Raw genomic sequence first — 15308 nt, forward strand, 5'->3', positions numbered from 1 at the left:
CCGCAGCCGCCTTTCCCCGCTCCGCCGGGCGGCCAGCCCCGACGGGGCCCGAGCCGGGCCGACGGGCAGCCCGGAGGCTCCCCCGGCCGCCTGCCCCCTGGTCTGTAGCCCCCAAAATGACAAAGCGGGGGGCGGAAACCCTGCGGGAGGCGCGGGCAGCGCCACCGGCCCCCTCGGGGCGGCGGCGACCCCGTCCCGGGGGCAGGGGCGCCTCTCCCCGGGAGAGCCCGTGTTCAAAACCAGCGCAGCAGCTTGGACGTGGGGCACTGAGCACAAGGGAGCGCTGGGGACGTTAACAACTTGCTTTCTTGCTCGGCGGCGGAGTCTCCTGCTTTAACGAAGTGGGAGCTGGGGGAAGGAAGAGCAAGGTGCGGACTCGTATGAAAATCTTTCTTACCGTCTTTCAGGTTTCAAACACGTGTTTCATGCCACGACACTTTCTTGTTGTTGTTCTGTTTTAACGTTTCCAGCACACATCCACATCCTTTCTGCTGTAACGTATCAGATCAAAAACCAGTCATCACGCACTGTTCTGGCAGGCTGCCGGTGTGGAGGGTACATGCAGAGTTTAGAATATTAATTGCAAATCTTCAACGCCATCTTCTGAAATTTAAATGTAATTATCACCACATTTTGAGGGGGAAGTGAGAGGTACAGGCATTTCTAGATATTTAGTTTATAACATACACTATCCTCTAGAAAAAGAATTGGCAGTGCCTGTCAGAAATTTTTTCAGTCACATGTTAAGGCACCTTTAAGACTAAAACATGTCATGGACATTGGAGGTGACTGCCATTGTAAATCAAGACAAGAGCAACTATAGCTTTAGCCATAGGTGTCTGAAATGTTTTCCAAAAATTCAAGGTATGACTCCTCGAAGCAAGACTAGGTGGTACTCAGGGCTCCAACTGCAATTTCTTTAAATATAAAAATGTGTCAAAATGTATTACTATAAAATGAACACTTCTAATGCCTTCCCTCTTTTGCAAATTTTAAGACAGGGAATTCTGTGTCAATGTGAAACATGCAGATTTGATCTGCATTAGATCACATCCTTCAGGATAAAATTAACAGCTTTCTCAAATTCTGGAGAATATTTTGAAAAAATAATTCTGTTTGTGCAATGAATTCCACGTACAGTTAGAGAGGTAAATGAGTTATAAATTCAAAAATCTTTAAGGGAAGACAGAGTCAGTCAAAACACTTAAAAAAAAAAAGGCAGTACATGTATGGGAAATTATCTGGTTGACTAGTTTGTCATTGTCTCAGTGCAAAAAGAACTTGATAGAAAACTGTCTCCAGTTGCCTAAATTTTTAGAGTGGATGCTTAAAGCTAGACTGCTATATGCATAATTAGTTTTTACAAATAAGTCTTTTTCATGAGTAAGATGGGCTAAGTCTCATTAGCTTTACCAGCTTCATTACTCAGAGTTTCTGGCGCCAGCCATTTCCATTTAGATGGCAAAAAAATTTAGGACCACCATTTTCACTGTGCAAAGTAGAAAACTCTGATCAATAACGCAACTGTGTTATCTGCATTAAATGTTGCAGTGTTGCACTGGTAAACTTTCGTAGTGTGCTTTTTGCATATGGTAAGAACCTATTACTCCCTAAATGATCCAGCTCATGATTTGAACACTTACAGCACCTCACAGTCTGTTCTTCTTTTCTAGTGATTTCCACACCATTGTAAGTGCTTAACCCAAGCTGTCAAACCTTACCCAAAAGCCCCACTTGTCTTCATGGAAGTTTTCTGTGTCAATACCTGAATTTAAGTCCTTTTGTGAAAACAGTTGCTGCTGCTTAACCACTGCATTCACCACTAGGCCCCTTGCTTTTCACACTCTTAAGGTCACACTGACTAAAGGCATACCAGGAAAAAAGACTGTTTCTTCTTAACAGTCGCTCACAAATGTTTAAGGCATAGAAAGCTGGGTTCTGCTTTCACCAAAAACCTCTGAAGTTCCAGGTGACTCGCAGGGAAATTGCACCCAGGGCAGAAAAACAACAAAGACGAAAGCTCACACTAGCTACCAGGAGATGAGTGAAGTGAGTCCTTTAGGAAGAGAGCAGTGATGATTCAAAAGGCACGTGTTTCAAAAGTGCCAGTTTTGCACTCAGGAGTTTATTCCTTGCGGTTAATAACTAATCCTTCTGAAAGGCTGCCCTACGCTTTCCCTGGGTGCAGGAGCAGAGCTACCCGCTGTAGTGGCAGGGCTTGCCTGCCTCCCAGGAGAGATGCAGGGTGAATCCAGTCTTGAAGTCAGAAAAAGCTGGTGGAAATATGCCAGAGGCAAGATGCAGCATAACAGAGGCCCTCCAAGGGCTGCCACTCACTCAGGGCTTCCCCCCATGCTGGAGACCATGAAATCCCCACAGCACCAGGGCAGGGGGAGTTCCTCGTGCAGAAGAGGAACCTGCCTGGCACGACCGCAGGGTGCAGGCTGAGCACACCTGCTCACTGCTCCCGTCTTCTCTAAGACAACTTCACTGGTTGTGCCAGACATCCACCTGCAGCTCTGGTGGGAAGGTGCATGGTACAGCAGATCCTGGAGACTGGTAAAGGTCGAGCTTCCCTTGCACTAGGTGCAGTCCAAGCAGTGAGCGAAGCGCCGCACACCTGCAGAGCTCGCAGCCGCAGCAAACCTRCAGGTAACAAGGCGTGCATCAGCGAGCGTCTGCATCAGCAGTCAAGCTCTAGTCTTGGATGAAGACAACAGGCGCCTGACCATGGCTTTCAGCCCAAAAGGTCAAACTTCTCTTTTCCTTACCTGGATGCTCAAGTCCCTGAACATACTCTGACCAGCTTGGTGCAACTTTCCCTTTGCCCCCGGAAGCAGAAAGGGGCACAAAGCTCTCCCCTGCTTTATTGCTCAGCAGCCAGTTCACCCAACTGGGAACACAATGCAGCTGCACAGAGACTGGGTTTCAGGGGCCTGCCGGAGCCCAGAGAAGGTTGTATTGAAGCCCTTGACAAACGACTTGGGCAATGCATTTTCAGAAGTGAATTAAGCTCCTAACAGTGGTTTTGAAAAGCCCACTGTTGCCTGTCTGCATCTTCAGGTGCCCCCAAACCTCCTTCCTGAGATGGAGATATTTGAAGGGCTTAGTAACTTGTTATGGGCACCAATTTCCTTAAGGTACCTTCTTCCCTTAGAAATCCTCGAAAATCCCTGTTTCTGCATCTGCGAGATAATGCCTTCAACTGCCCAAAGCAGCCACAAACCTCAGATCAAAAGTAACAGCACTATTAAAGTTTCACAACCCCATGCTTGAAGTAGCAAAGTTGGGACATAGAGCTGAGGAAACAAATCACTAGACAGCCATCCTTACACTACAGAAAGACCTGCTGGTTGGTATCAACAGAATTCAAAAGCACACTGGAAATCTGGGGACAGATTACTGATTACTTTGATTTACACCAGAAAAGCACCTGCTCTTTAACCAGGTCTAACACTAGTCTTAACAGCCAGATTTTAATCGCCCTTTGCTGTGGTGACTTCTTGTGTCATAGGCACTCCCCTTGCATTTTGGAAGGATACTTGCAGTTCCTCCATCTAAAACAGTGACTCATGAAACAGTATTATTCTACCATAGCTCTTCCATGTTACTAATTACAGTCATTTTAAACCATTAGAAACAAAGTAAACCAGTGAAAAATCTCACAGTCTACTTATAATTATTTTTGGTGGATTTGGTGTATGTTTTGTTTTCTTTTCACGTACTTTTCCTCTGCTTCATAACCCAAAATATTTCAAACCACCTTTCATAAGACTGTCTTTATATCTCCATACATCAGTTCATGTCTAAGATTAAAATAGCCTTTCACTGTWTGTAGTAACACCTGAGACATTCTGCAACTTTCCTCTGAAGAAAAAAGTGGACCTCCTCCCAGTACCTGAACACCTGGTATCCAGACTTTCTCCTTCCCAACAGACTGACGTGCTCATCTACTGAAATGGGATAGAAGTTGCAAGGTGAATTTCCCAGCTCTGTGCTGCTTCCTAATGCCGGGTCACCAGGCCAAGAGCACACCTTAGAGACCCCTGGGTTGAAACCTTCCCCTGCAAAGCCAACAGCAAAATTCACATGGATTTTCCACTCCTTGGGGCATCCTGGTTGAGCCTCAGGCTGTTTGGGTAGTTGGTCTTGTTCTGATAGTGTGTTCTTTATAAAACAGGCACTTATGTGCTAGTCTTGCTGTTGGCACTGGGAGATGAAAGGCTTCATCTCCATAAAGCATCACCGTCCCTTCAGTGTCTGCCAGCTATGCCCAGAGAGCTCGGATTCTGTTTAGGTACCTAAAAGAAAAGGTCATATGGTCAACATTATACTTCCAGAAGTGAGAGCTCCACTGTGAGCAACACTATTTGCTGGATGCTGAAGATTGTTTTGATAGTAATAAAATCACTACATTCACATCTAATGACACGTCTTAGTATTAATTTACTTCTTCTGAAAATCAATAGTATTTCCATGTTCTCTTTATTTTTTTTTTCTGCTTACTTATCTTACTCTTCTCTGTGTTTCCAAGAATCCTTGGTTATTATTGGATCATTATTAAACCTCTTCCCACCAGTACCGCAATAACGTTCACATTTTCTCAAGTGCTACACTGAATTCCTGAACTAGGATACAAAGGGATATAACTAAGCCTTTTGTTGGCTTAAGAACTCGTTCATGAACTAGTTCTGATGCTTTCTGACACTTCCCACTTTAGCTGGGAAAGAAGATACAAGTAAAGTTTTGCAGAGTGTTACTTACAAACAGATTTTTGAAATGAGGAATAACTCAGATTTATGGAATGTTTTCGTCAATATGCAGAAATGTGTAAAAATCAGCATGACCTGCAAAGAACAATTTTTGGATTGCATATCCTTGATGGCAAAAGTTGCTGGAGAGTTGCGAATATGTTTTGGTTTCTACTGCAGTGACAACAAATGATTAATAAATACCACTGTCATCTGAGGAAAATGAAAAGTGCCCTGAGAACGTGCAAAGAAACAGAATGGTAAAAAAGGAGGTTTCCTCTGGGAAACCAAAGGAGTAAACAGAAGTACAAAGGATAGAATTTGGGCACTACTCCATCATCTAATCTGCCTATCATAGTACTGCCGTCTAGAACCATAAAACATGAACATTTCCAGTATAAAACTAATGGGAGGAATGGGCTTTATGTGCTCTAGATTTTACTAATTCCATAAGGGAGTGAAAAGCTTGGATTCTGTGTGTGTGCATGTGCATGTGTGTGTGTGTGTGTGTGTGTACGTGCATTTTGTGGGATATTGGTTAAAATGCCATATTTGCTAAATGGCCTTTTTAAGGCTCACCCTGCACTTCTTGAAAAGTCACAAAGCATCTCTGTATCACTACCTATGTGTCAACAATATGAACAAGACACGGTGAAGCTTTCTGAAACTCCAAAAAATTTCAGTTGCATTTGTGCTGGATACCTGAATCTAACGATATCACCAAGTTAAGGAAATGAAAATACATGAATGAGTGATGTAGCTAATCAAATCATCCAACATTACAATTAAAGACAATATTGAGGGAGATGATTGGTGAATGAGCAAGAAATTGAACTTACTGTAGATCAAAGTAGAATTTAAAGTGCAATGGTTTACTCTAGAATGACATCCTTTTCCCATTCTTTTTTCTGCTTCATCTTTATTTCAAGTATGATGCTGTTCTTCCTCCTCATCTCCCCAAAGCAGTTCAAGCTATGATAGTCCAGTCAGCAAACAGCAGTTATTCATCCAATTGTTTAGCTACTGGAAAAAAATGCAAGTAGGCTTTAGGATGTGCTTGAGCAAATAAAAAATGAGGAAAGTGTTGTTGTGTTCACTTAACAAAGTGTTTGTCCAGCTTTGTAAAATGCACATTAAGATAATTGTAGAGGTCTTGTATACTTTTAGCTGTGGTGAATTTTGAGATAATCAGACCTTCTAGAAATGAGGCGGTGACCACACAATAACACCTTGACTTTGATTATCCAGATTTTTTTTTATTATTATTATTTCATCTGATAATGATGTCATTGTCTGCTGGCTGAGGCAGCCAACTTGCTGTTACTCTCCCAGCTGTCAGAAACCCATAATACACCTGTGTATGGCAACACCCCTGTGATCCAAGGGCCCTGGCTGGAAGTTTGCAAGCCACCAGCAGGGCACACCACGGCAGCCACAGGGAAACATCTCTGTAGTCTAACAGTGCCTTTTTTTTTTTTGGATTCAGGAGATGTGACAAAAAAACAGCCCCCTCTAGCTGCTCTCTGTTGTCTACATAACGCACTGGTGATTCCTGTGTCTATCATTTCATACCATAATCCGTCAATATTATATGTTCAAGTCAACAATTTCTGAAAATTTCTAAACAGAAATATGCATCTCTGAGACTCCCAAATAGCTAGAGTTGGGTGGAACTGGTTTCTCAAATACTTCTTCGTGAGCAATACCGTCTGCAGCTTTGATTTTACCAGGAGATATTTTGGGGTCGGCTTTTTGAAGAATATATCCATTTTGTCTTGAAAGAATGCATTCAGTTCACAGGCAGTCATTGCATATGATATGATATTTACTATTGGTGCCTGAGTAGTTGATGTGCTGTCGGCCTTCACCTCTCCTCCAGCTTCCCATGCACAATTCCAGCAAGCCACAGAGTATCTCTTCAAGATGAGCATCGTGCCGCCCGTTCAGTGAACATGACCACTCACCTATTACTGAAAGGAAATCTCTGTTCCTGTCTGCTTTCTCTCTTTCTTGTTTCTTTGCTTGCTGCTATTGGGTTGAAGAAACCAAAAGCTTCCAATTTTGCGTAAAGTGGGAACACTCAACTTTTTGAAACTTTCAAATTGTTACCAGTTGCCGTTTCCATTCTAAAAACAGTGTTCTATTAAATAATAGTAAGTACCAATACCAATCCCTTGTTTTTAAAGGCTCACTCCCAAAACAAAGGCTTTGGAGGGGTAACCTGTCCTGATGAAGCCTGGGGAGGCCTTATGGCCCTTATATAAAATCAGAAAGCTGAACATAATGAATTTCCACAAGAATTTAAAGTTTACCACAAAGAAAAATCTGCAACAAGGACAGCAGGTGGAGAAATAAGCCAAACTTTTTCCTGCCTAGTTTTAAAAAAAGAAATTTAGAATTTTTTTAGAAAAAGAAATTTAAAATATTGTTCAGCTTTCATATGAAAATTCAGAACCTTAAGTGTTTGATGTTTGGCAAAACAGGAAAAAAGAAAAAATCTGTTAAAATTCCTCTTTGGGGGGCTTTTTAAAATTGTATTTTTTATATACTTACCACAGACAGAAATATTTTATCAAATTTTATTTGGACTTTCTTTTTTTTAAGTACAAAAAAATTTTACGTTCTAATGACTTGCAGGAAACAAATCAGCCAGCTCTAGCGCATGTTATGGTGTTGGTCACAATGTGCTAAGAACAACTCCATAACTCAGGTAATTTGTGTTGAATCTTTACAATCTGGCTATCAAGGACAGCCTGGGATTGCCAGTTTCAAGCAAAGGAAACGTTATTCTTTGGCCAGTGCCATGTGGCACAGCGCAGCCATGTATCCCCTGTTCCTGGAAGTAAATGTGTCCATCCCGCTCCTGCTGGTTTGTGAATTCAAGCTACACTTTATCTTGCAGTGGGTGGTTCTTTCCTAGACCCAGAGCACCATAATGCTAATTTTTTCTCCAGAGCCAACATCCTTTGTTTGGAGGTAAAAGACAGGGTGCAAAGAGTCACTGCTGTCCCCAAAAGATTGTCATCCTGCCATGCCACTGCTGTCCCCAAAGGCAGCCACACTACCCTGCCACTGCTGTCCCCAACAGGATCCTCCGCACAGGCAGGGGTGAAAGGTGTGCAACCCACCAAGCCCTGCTCTCCCACGGGGTCAGAGAGAGATCCAGGCTGGGCCAGGCCCAAAACGCGGCCGTTCCCCAGCTGCGTCCACGGCACTGGCACCAGCTGCTGGGGAGCCCCAAAGGCCTGGCACTGTGGCTGGCAGCTCCAGGGGCTGAGCCAAGAGCGGATCTGGCTCCCACATCTGGCTGGGGATTACTCTCTGCAGCCCCTTCCTCCAGCAGCGAGCAAGCAAGCAAGGAGATGGGAGCAAATGGCCAGGGATTTCTGGAGTACACTTTAAGCTTGTCAAGGGTCCAAGGTTGAATAACACCCCAGCTAGTGGGCTTCAGGGCACATTGTGAGCACCCAGTGCCCTGGAAAAAAAAGGTTGCCTGTATGGACACTTCAAGTATTCTTGCTTTTACCGATCTTTGCCTGCTTTCATACCAGCATAAGATGAGAATTGTTCTTCTGTTCATTTGTATCTAACTCCAAACTCGCATCATTTCCTGGGTTGGTTCAAAAGATCAACTTGGTTTTGTGCATTTCTGGGTTGAGGTTCCGCTTCAAAGAGCCTGAGCTGAAAGGAGTTACATTAAATCAGAAAATGACTTGGAGAGGGAAAGGATTGGGGTGGTGCAAGAAGAAAAAAAACCACTGGGAAAAAGATAAACACTGAACACTAAAAACAGTCCCTGAGGTCCGTACTACATATATGTTGTCCTTTCTGCTCCCACTACCTACTACAACTTCTCATTAGCGAGGAAAAACGCCTGTCTAGGTTTTCTGTCCTTTTGAATTAAAGCACCTTTGCGAAAGAAAAATTTAAATGATAGGAAAAGGCCTGAAACTTGAGGAGGGAAGTTTCACAAAAAACATAGTTCCTGCTGCCACTGAGGTTTCCCTGCTTTAAAGAGGCTTTCCTCTTGTCTGCAGCAATTCTGTGGTGGAAATATTTTGTGACACACTCTTCCCTTTGGAAGGAAATGTTTCAGAGATGATAGGGATAGCACACCCTGTACAATTTAAAACATGACTTGGTTTCATCCTATCTTGATTAATGAGGGGTAAATCCTCAACCTGGACTTAATGAGCAGATGGTGATGAGATGCAGATGTCTGTGAGAAGGTGATGGTGCTGATAGTCTAGTAGCTTGTATTACCTTCTTCTTTTTGATAGGCAAAAGAGGAACTCACAGCTCCAAAGAAGCAAGGAGGAGGCAAGGAGGGATATAATCTAAATTATTTAAAGAAAAAAATCCAGTTATTAATTGCATTTCCTTAGGCAGCAGAAAAAATATACTGCTTGTGTTTTTCTGTTGAGTAGAGATCTGACTCTCTTCATTTATGCCAGCATGATGCAAGTTTTTGGCTATATTCTAGAGGGAGTGCATGTGAGACCTAAATGAATGTACAGTGGTATTTCACTTTGAAAAGAAGTGATGCAACTGTATTACATGTACAGAAGAATGATTTAAAAAGAAACAAGTCTTTGTAAACAAGGATTTTGGTGGAGGACAAGAATGGGAGATGGTGGGTATGTGCAGTCAGAATTTCTCCTGCTATCAGTGATCAGTCTGGCAAACACACAAATCAGTGAATGCTTTCTGAAAGTTCTCAATAACACATAACACCTTCACTAGCTGCAACACACAACACAGTCAAACTTCAGTTTACAGCCTGATGAACCACCAAGATCCTCAGTGGTTTCACCTCCAGTGATCAGATCGCAGGGCAGCCCAGACTGCTCCGGCAGGCCAGCTGCCCTGGTGGGGCTGAGGCACAAGCCCTGGCGGGAGGGAAATAGTCCTTCCTGAGCCAACGGTGACAGTTGTGCTCACAGTCCCCCTTGCTGGGTGTCTTTCTAAATGACAAGGAGTAAGAGTATGGAGAGAGCCAGACTATAAAGTTTTGCTAAACTGCTTAAAATCACCTTTCCCTCTGAGGATGTCATTGACTTTCTGTCTCATGCAGTTTTAGCACAGGTTCTCCCTACCATGGAGCAGGGTGGAAGAGGCAGTGTAACCGTAACCTCCCTTGAGGCACCGGCCTCCTCCACTCCCCCGAACAATATCCCCAGCACCATCTCACACCTGGTCACAGTGCTGGGTGGAACAACTAGGGGGGCTCACCTTGCATGGGACAGGCGAAAGCTAGAGGCACAAATGTGCTCCAAACAGCAGACTACTGCCTGCGGGGGGCATTTCTCCCCCAAGTACAGTAAAGCCTGATGGAGTGAGCTTGGCTGCTTCGCCACCTTTGGCGAGTCTAATGGCACAATGCTCACAACACCTTATTTCTGAAGGCGCTGAGAACCTGCAGTTCCCTCTGGAACAGAGTAAGTGCTTGGTCCCTTCGGAAATCAGGGTCAGAGCTCCCAAGCTGAACTCTTCAACAAGGCTGGCATACGTGGGATGCCTTGGTATGGGGATGCACCAGAATAAATCCTATCACCATCTACAAAGAGCAAACACAAATGCCTAGCCAGTCTGGGATAAAACTGTGAAAAAGTGGTGAAAATACACAGGAGTTAAGATGTCATCAGAAGTCAGTGGGAAACTTCACGATGCTGTGACCACGTTGAAAAAGGAGACTTGGCTGCTTTTGGAAAAGAATCCATGAATAGTAGACATGCTAAATAATAATAACAATATGTTATTATTTCTCCTCCCAACTTTCTCCACTCCAGATCACAGCAGCTTTTGATGTCTCTATGTAAGGTCAGGCCATGGCAATTCTACAGCTGCGAGTCATGACAGCCTTTCCGCTAGACTAACACTCGGCACTTGGTGAAGAAACTAGACTAGAACTACAAGAAAATCTTACATTAGACAGCAGGTGTTAATCTGTATAACTGCTGCCAAGGAGAATGTACAAGTGCGAGTGTGCGTGCATGCACGCATATGGAAGGTTTCATATGGCTAGTAGTTGCTTTTAAAATACTTGTTTCACAGTGGCTGAAACAAAGCGCTCTGAACGCCAAGGGGAGATTTGCAAAGGTAGGAAGGGAAATTTTCAGTGACAATGGAGTGTTTCATTCCTTATAGTGACATGGAAAAACTCCCCTTTTAAAATACATTGTCCACCTCACTTTGTTTCACTTTATCTCAGGAAAATTCTGAATATTCTGTAAATTTCATCTGACAGTTGATGCTGGCCCACAATATTTTTTGATGAGCTAACAGCTGCAACGACTGTTGACAGCTGATAGTCTGGATGGCCTATTTCATTAACTTTAGTACCAAGTTGCTCTTTTCTAATGGTGAAAAAAAAGAGATCTCTGCATGCATGGTTACTCTTGGTTAACATGAACAGGAAGGATACTCTGAAGGATGACTTACTAACATGGGCGAATGTTTCTCTTTTAAAGCAAAATAAAGTTTTTCACATTGCCAGTGATGCAAGCTTAGCCATGCACACATCTACTGAAGGCAATGCATACTAGAAAACACCAAGAATTTCCCTCACCCACTTGACATTACTCATTTTGTTACATAATTCTTTTTCTTTTCTTTTTGCTGTGGATTGGGCAAAAAAATATAGTGCCTGTTAAAATAAAAATCCTGCCTGTTGTGTTTGTTTACAGYAAGTGCAATTCTGACAGTGACTGAGCAGGAAGGCACCATGGGCTAACGCTTAGAGCAAGAGGTTGGGCACAGGCAGCCTGTCACTGGTTTTCCTGCCCATCACAGGACAGTGCATCCCTCCTCCTCGTTATCATCTCTGGATATTCAGACCCACAACATTTACAAAGGCTTCCAAAAGCCTCTTGTAATGTTCCATGGCTCTTACTGCTTGAGAAGCATACAAAAAGCTGTCAATGTTTGCTCTAAAGAGTAATACATTGTCAAAACTGGGTGTTTTTTTTTTTTTTTTTTTTTTACTCTAACCATTTGCTTTCACAGACTTTTTTCCCTTGCAGAGGGGAGAAATTCTTTGTGATAGGACAGGATGATTAGAAGAAGAGAAGTGATGTGATTTCATCTGATGTAAGGCACATTAACTCCCTTTATTACTGACTGTTAGTCTTTCCTGACACGGTAGTGCTGCGCTCTGCAGCGTGGCTGTTGGACTGCCTTGAGAAAACAAGAATGAAATGGCCACTTGGTGGCCTTAACAAACTGTTATTCAAAAAGGTAAAGATAGAGCTTTCTTTCAATGAACTCAGGAGGAGTTTTCCCATTGGCTTTACCAGGAGCAAGGGTTCTGAGGTTTGGTCTACAGGACGAGGCAAACTGCTGCACAGAAACAGATGGTCTGTGTTGTCAAAATAGCATGCTGCCCACTGACTGAGATACTATGCATCAGTGTGGCTTCCCTCCCCAATTGCATGGCAACAATTTTTCCTTTTGAAAAGGACAGGCATCAGTATTTAAAGGCACATAGGACAAAATTCTTTACTGGTACAGTGGTTCTTAATGGTAAATGCTCTACATAAAGTTGCACATGTATTAACGCTTTCAAGGCATTTTTCAGGTAAGGACTTTACTGGCATAGTTATTTCCTAGATCTGAAGACACCATATTGCTATATATCCTATGTAGCTAATGGCAGTCACAGGATATAGTTTCAGTGATGTTCTCTATCCCCCTAAACTTTAGCCTAAAGCCCAAGGTAGTACCTGTTTAATGTGTAATGTATCTGAGTATGTTATCATTAGCAGAGAGTTTGGAAACTCTAGCAATCTTACGTTTGGGATAGGATCAAAGGTGTCCATTTCACACAGGAGAGTCAGATATAGTCCTTGCTACTAAGGACTGGGAGAGCTTCAAGGATAGGTGCTTACTTTTCATAGTGATAATGAGTCAGTTGTTGGAGAAGCAGCAGTACTAGCTGTCTGCATTAGGGGAAGAAAAGAAACCTTCAAAATAGACAAGGAACCAAAATAATTAGTTTGGCTAGTCATCATATTTTCATCATCATCTTTCTTTGTCACATTAAGATACAATAGTCAATATAATTCTTGAAGAAGAGTCTTTTTCCTTTCATCTTTCTGTTTACATGTAATTTTAGACACCTTTTCTGCTCTCAGAAAATCCAAACCAAAACCTGACTACACCTAATGGCATCCTTCATAAGAAATTTACACAGCTCCTTAAAGTTCCTCCAAATTTTCCTTACAATTCCCACAGGTGCTGCTATTTGATTGTTGTGCTTTCCCCTAAAGATAAAGCAAAAGGAAGCTAACAGACCAAAATCAAAGCCCTAAATGGCTTTCATCTGAAAACATCATTATGCTGCTCTCTTGCCTTCAGTGATCTTTCACTGAGCCAGCCCTCTGCAAACCTCATTCAGATCTCATTATCTATTATGACTGTTAACCTTCAGGGTCTTAACAGCCATGCACTGTGATTGTCCAGCACACCAACAATGACAGAAACTGAGAGTCATTGGTGTAAAGCTTTAGAATAGCATAGGAAAAAGAGAAACTTAATGACAACCATAAGTCAGACAATGACTATATGATCTCTTCTTTTCCATTACATTTTGTATGTTAGTTTCAAAGATGACCACAGTGGACATCTGCCTAGCTCAGACAACGGCCTTGTTTACTGCTCAGGCCATCAGACGCTAGGAGGATTTTAAACACACCATCTTGTGGGAAATTCTTTGGAAACCTTAAGATCAGTAGTCTTGTATAAATCACACCTCTCTAGGATACAATCTTATAAAATCTTCTCACACCTAGCTATTGCTGACATGTGGAAGGGAAGGCATACCATAGTAGAGGTCTTCCTTTTTCTGATTGCTACATCCTTCCCTCCAGGCATGACTTTCCATCTGCAGAGGCTGACAAAAATCGTTCCTGAAATATGAAGCTCCTGTTTCCTAAAGCTGGCCAACATGGGATAACACAAGAATATTGATCACCCTCCTTTGAAGGGTAGCTAAAAACAAAACTGCCCAAAGCATTAGTGACTTCAGAAAACATGCACTACAGGCTTATCTTAGGATTGCACCCAATGTCTAAAGCTTCCCCTCAAGGTCTTCAAGCTAATCATCTCCCAGACAGAACACGTTTAACGCTACCAACACACAGTCAGCTCCCACTTACCTGGGTACGGCTTATCCCATTTGTCAGTGAACCACGTAGTGGGGCGGTGCTCAAGTCCCTCTGAGCCGGGAAGGGTCATTAACTTGGACCTGACCTGGTTCTGCGCGCTTGTCCCTTGCTGCAGCCGAGCTAATGAGCCCTCTGGGAAGCCAGAGTGTGCCATGTGTTGAAGCACGGGGCCAGCTGGGACATGCAAGCAGGGAATATTGGCTGTGCAGGTTTTATCCTAGATGATGGAGACATGACCACATTTATTATGGTTTCCTAGAAGACGATGGCCATTACAGGCAACTTTATTGCCAAATATTTCCTTCAAGCACAATTTTGACAGCTTCTATTGAAATGGCATTGCCGGTGTGTCATCCTGTCCCTTCTCTAACACACGCACTCCTTAATTGCAATGTCTAGCACTTGTTATCAAAACTCTTGCTTTTTTTAAATTGCAACCTCTTGCTTAAAGTATCAACCACCCAATGGTCYGCCTCTCTCCCCCCTGCCCTGACACACTGGTGGAAATTCTGTGGCTCAGCGGTTCACGGGACTTCATAAAATGTGAAATTAGAATATAGTTTGTTTAACACAACAACTACTAATGCCTTTCTTCTGTTGCCCACAAAGTGTTCTTGTAACCAAAGCCACAAAAAAGGAGAGCCTTGTGGATTGATTCACTGGTTACCGTCCCCTCCTCCCCATTATAGTTTCCCATCAGAGCTGGCAAATTACTATCAGAATGCTCACCAGACCTTGCTCTCCCCACGTTTGCCTCGAGTATTTACAACCCAGACCTCACATGGGTTGTTTTTAGCTAGGTAAATCATCATTTAGTTTCCAGTCATCCTCGTATATGCACTTCAAACAAATTAAAAATGGATAAAACCGTGTTTGACCTTATTGAATGAATGAACAGCACAGAGTTCAGCTACCATCTTCATTCAGTCCTGGCGGAAAGGAGAGCTAGGGGAACTAAGTCAGTCCTAATCACCTAGCTTGGTGCTGGAGGTAACCAGAAAGAGAGACTGAGGAGACCTTGGCCATCAACAGAAAGAGATAGGCTTCTCTGGAGTGCAGGCTGGATCTGCTCTGGTTCAAAGTTAAAGAGAGTTTTCCTTATTAATTGAGGTGCCCACAGCAGGCACTGCAAGTGCCCCAGCCTCTCTCGAAGTTCATTGTGCTCCCAGATCACTTGAACTGAAGAACAGAGAGTCAATCCCCATGCACTACCTTCACCCAGAAATGAACTGAGAAGTGGTGCTGACTGCATTTCACCCAAGTGCAATACATTCAGAGAAAAACAGCTAAGTCAAGGGGGAGTCCCTTTCTTTGCTGCCTGGAGTTTCCAAGTCGCCTTTGGAAATTAATCAAATTCATGTCTTCCATGAAACCATCCAAAAGCAGCAGAAGC

The 15308-nt window shown here is 43.1% G+C and overlaps 1 protein-coding gene across 1 annotated transcript in view; it reads right to left on the bottom strand.

Annotated features, from left to right (window-relative positions):
• Positions 1 to 470, bottom strand: part of IRF4 (interferon regulatory factor 4) — a 16746-nt gene extending 16276 nt beyond the window's left edge. The window contains exon 1 of the mRNA XM_026069882.1: positions 398 to 470. The gene's annotated coding sequence lies outside the window, so the exon portion shown is untranslated. The remainder of the gene's footprint in view (positions 1 to 397) is intronic.
• Between the last annotated feature and the right edge of the window lie 14838 nt (positions 471 to 15308).

This window comes from Apteryx rowi, unplaced genomic scaffold (genome assembly GCF_003343035.1).
Source record: "Apteryx rowi isolate R43461 unplaced genomic scaffold, aptRow1 scaffold_3, whole genome shotgun sequence".
Lineage (NCBI taxonomy): Eukaryota > Metazoa > Chordata > Aves > Apterygiformes > Apterygidae > Apteryx > Apteryx rowi.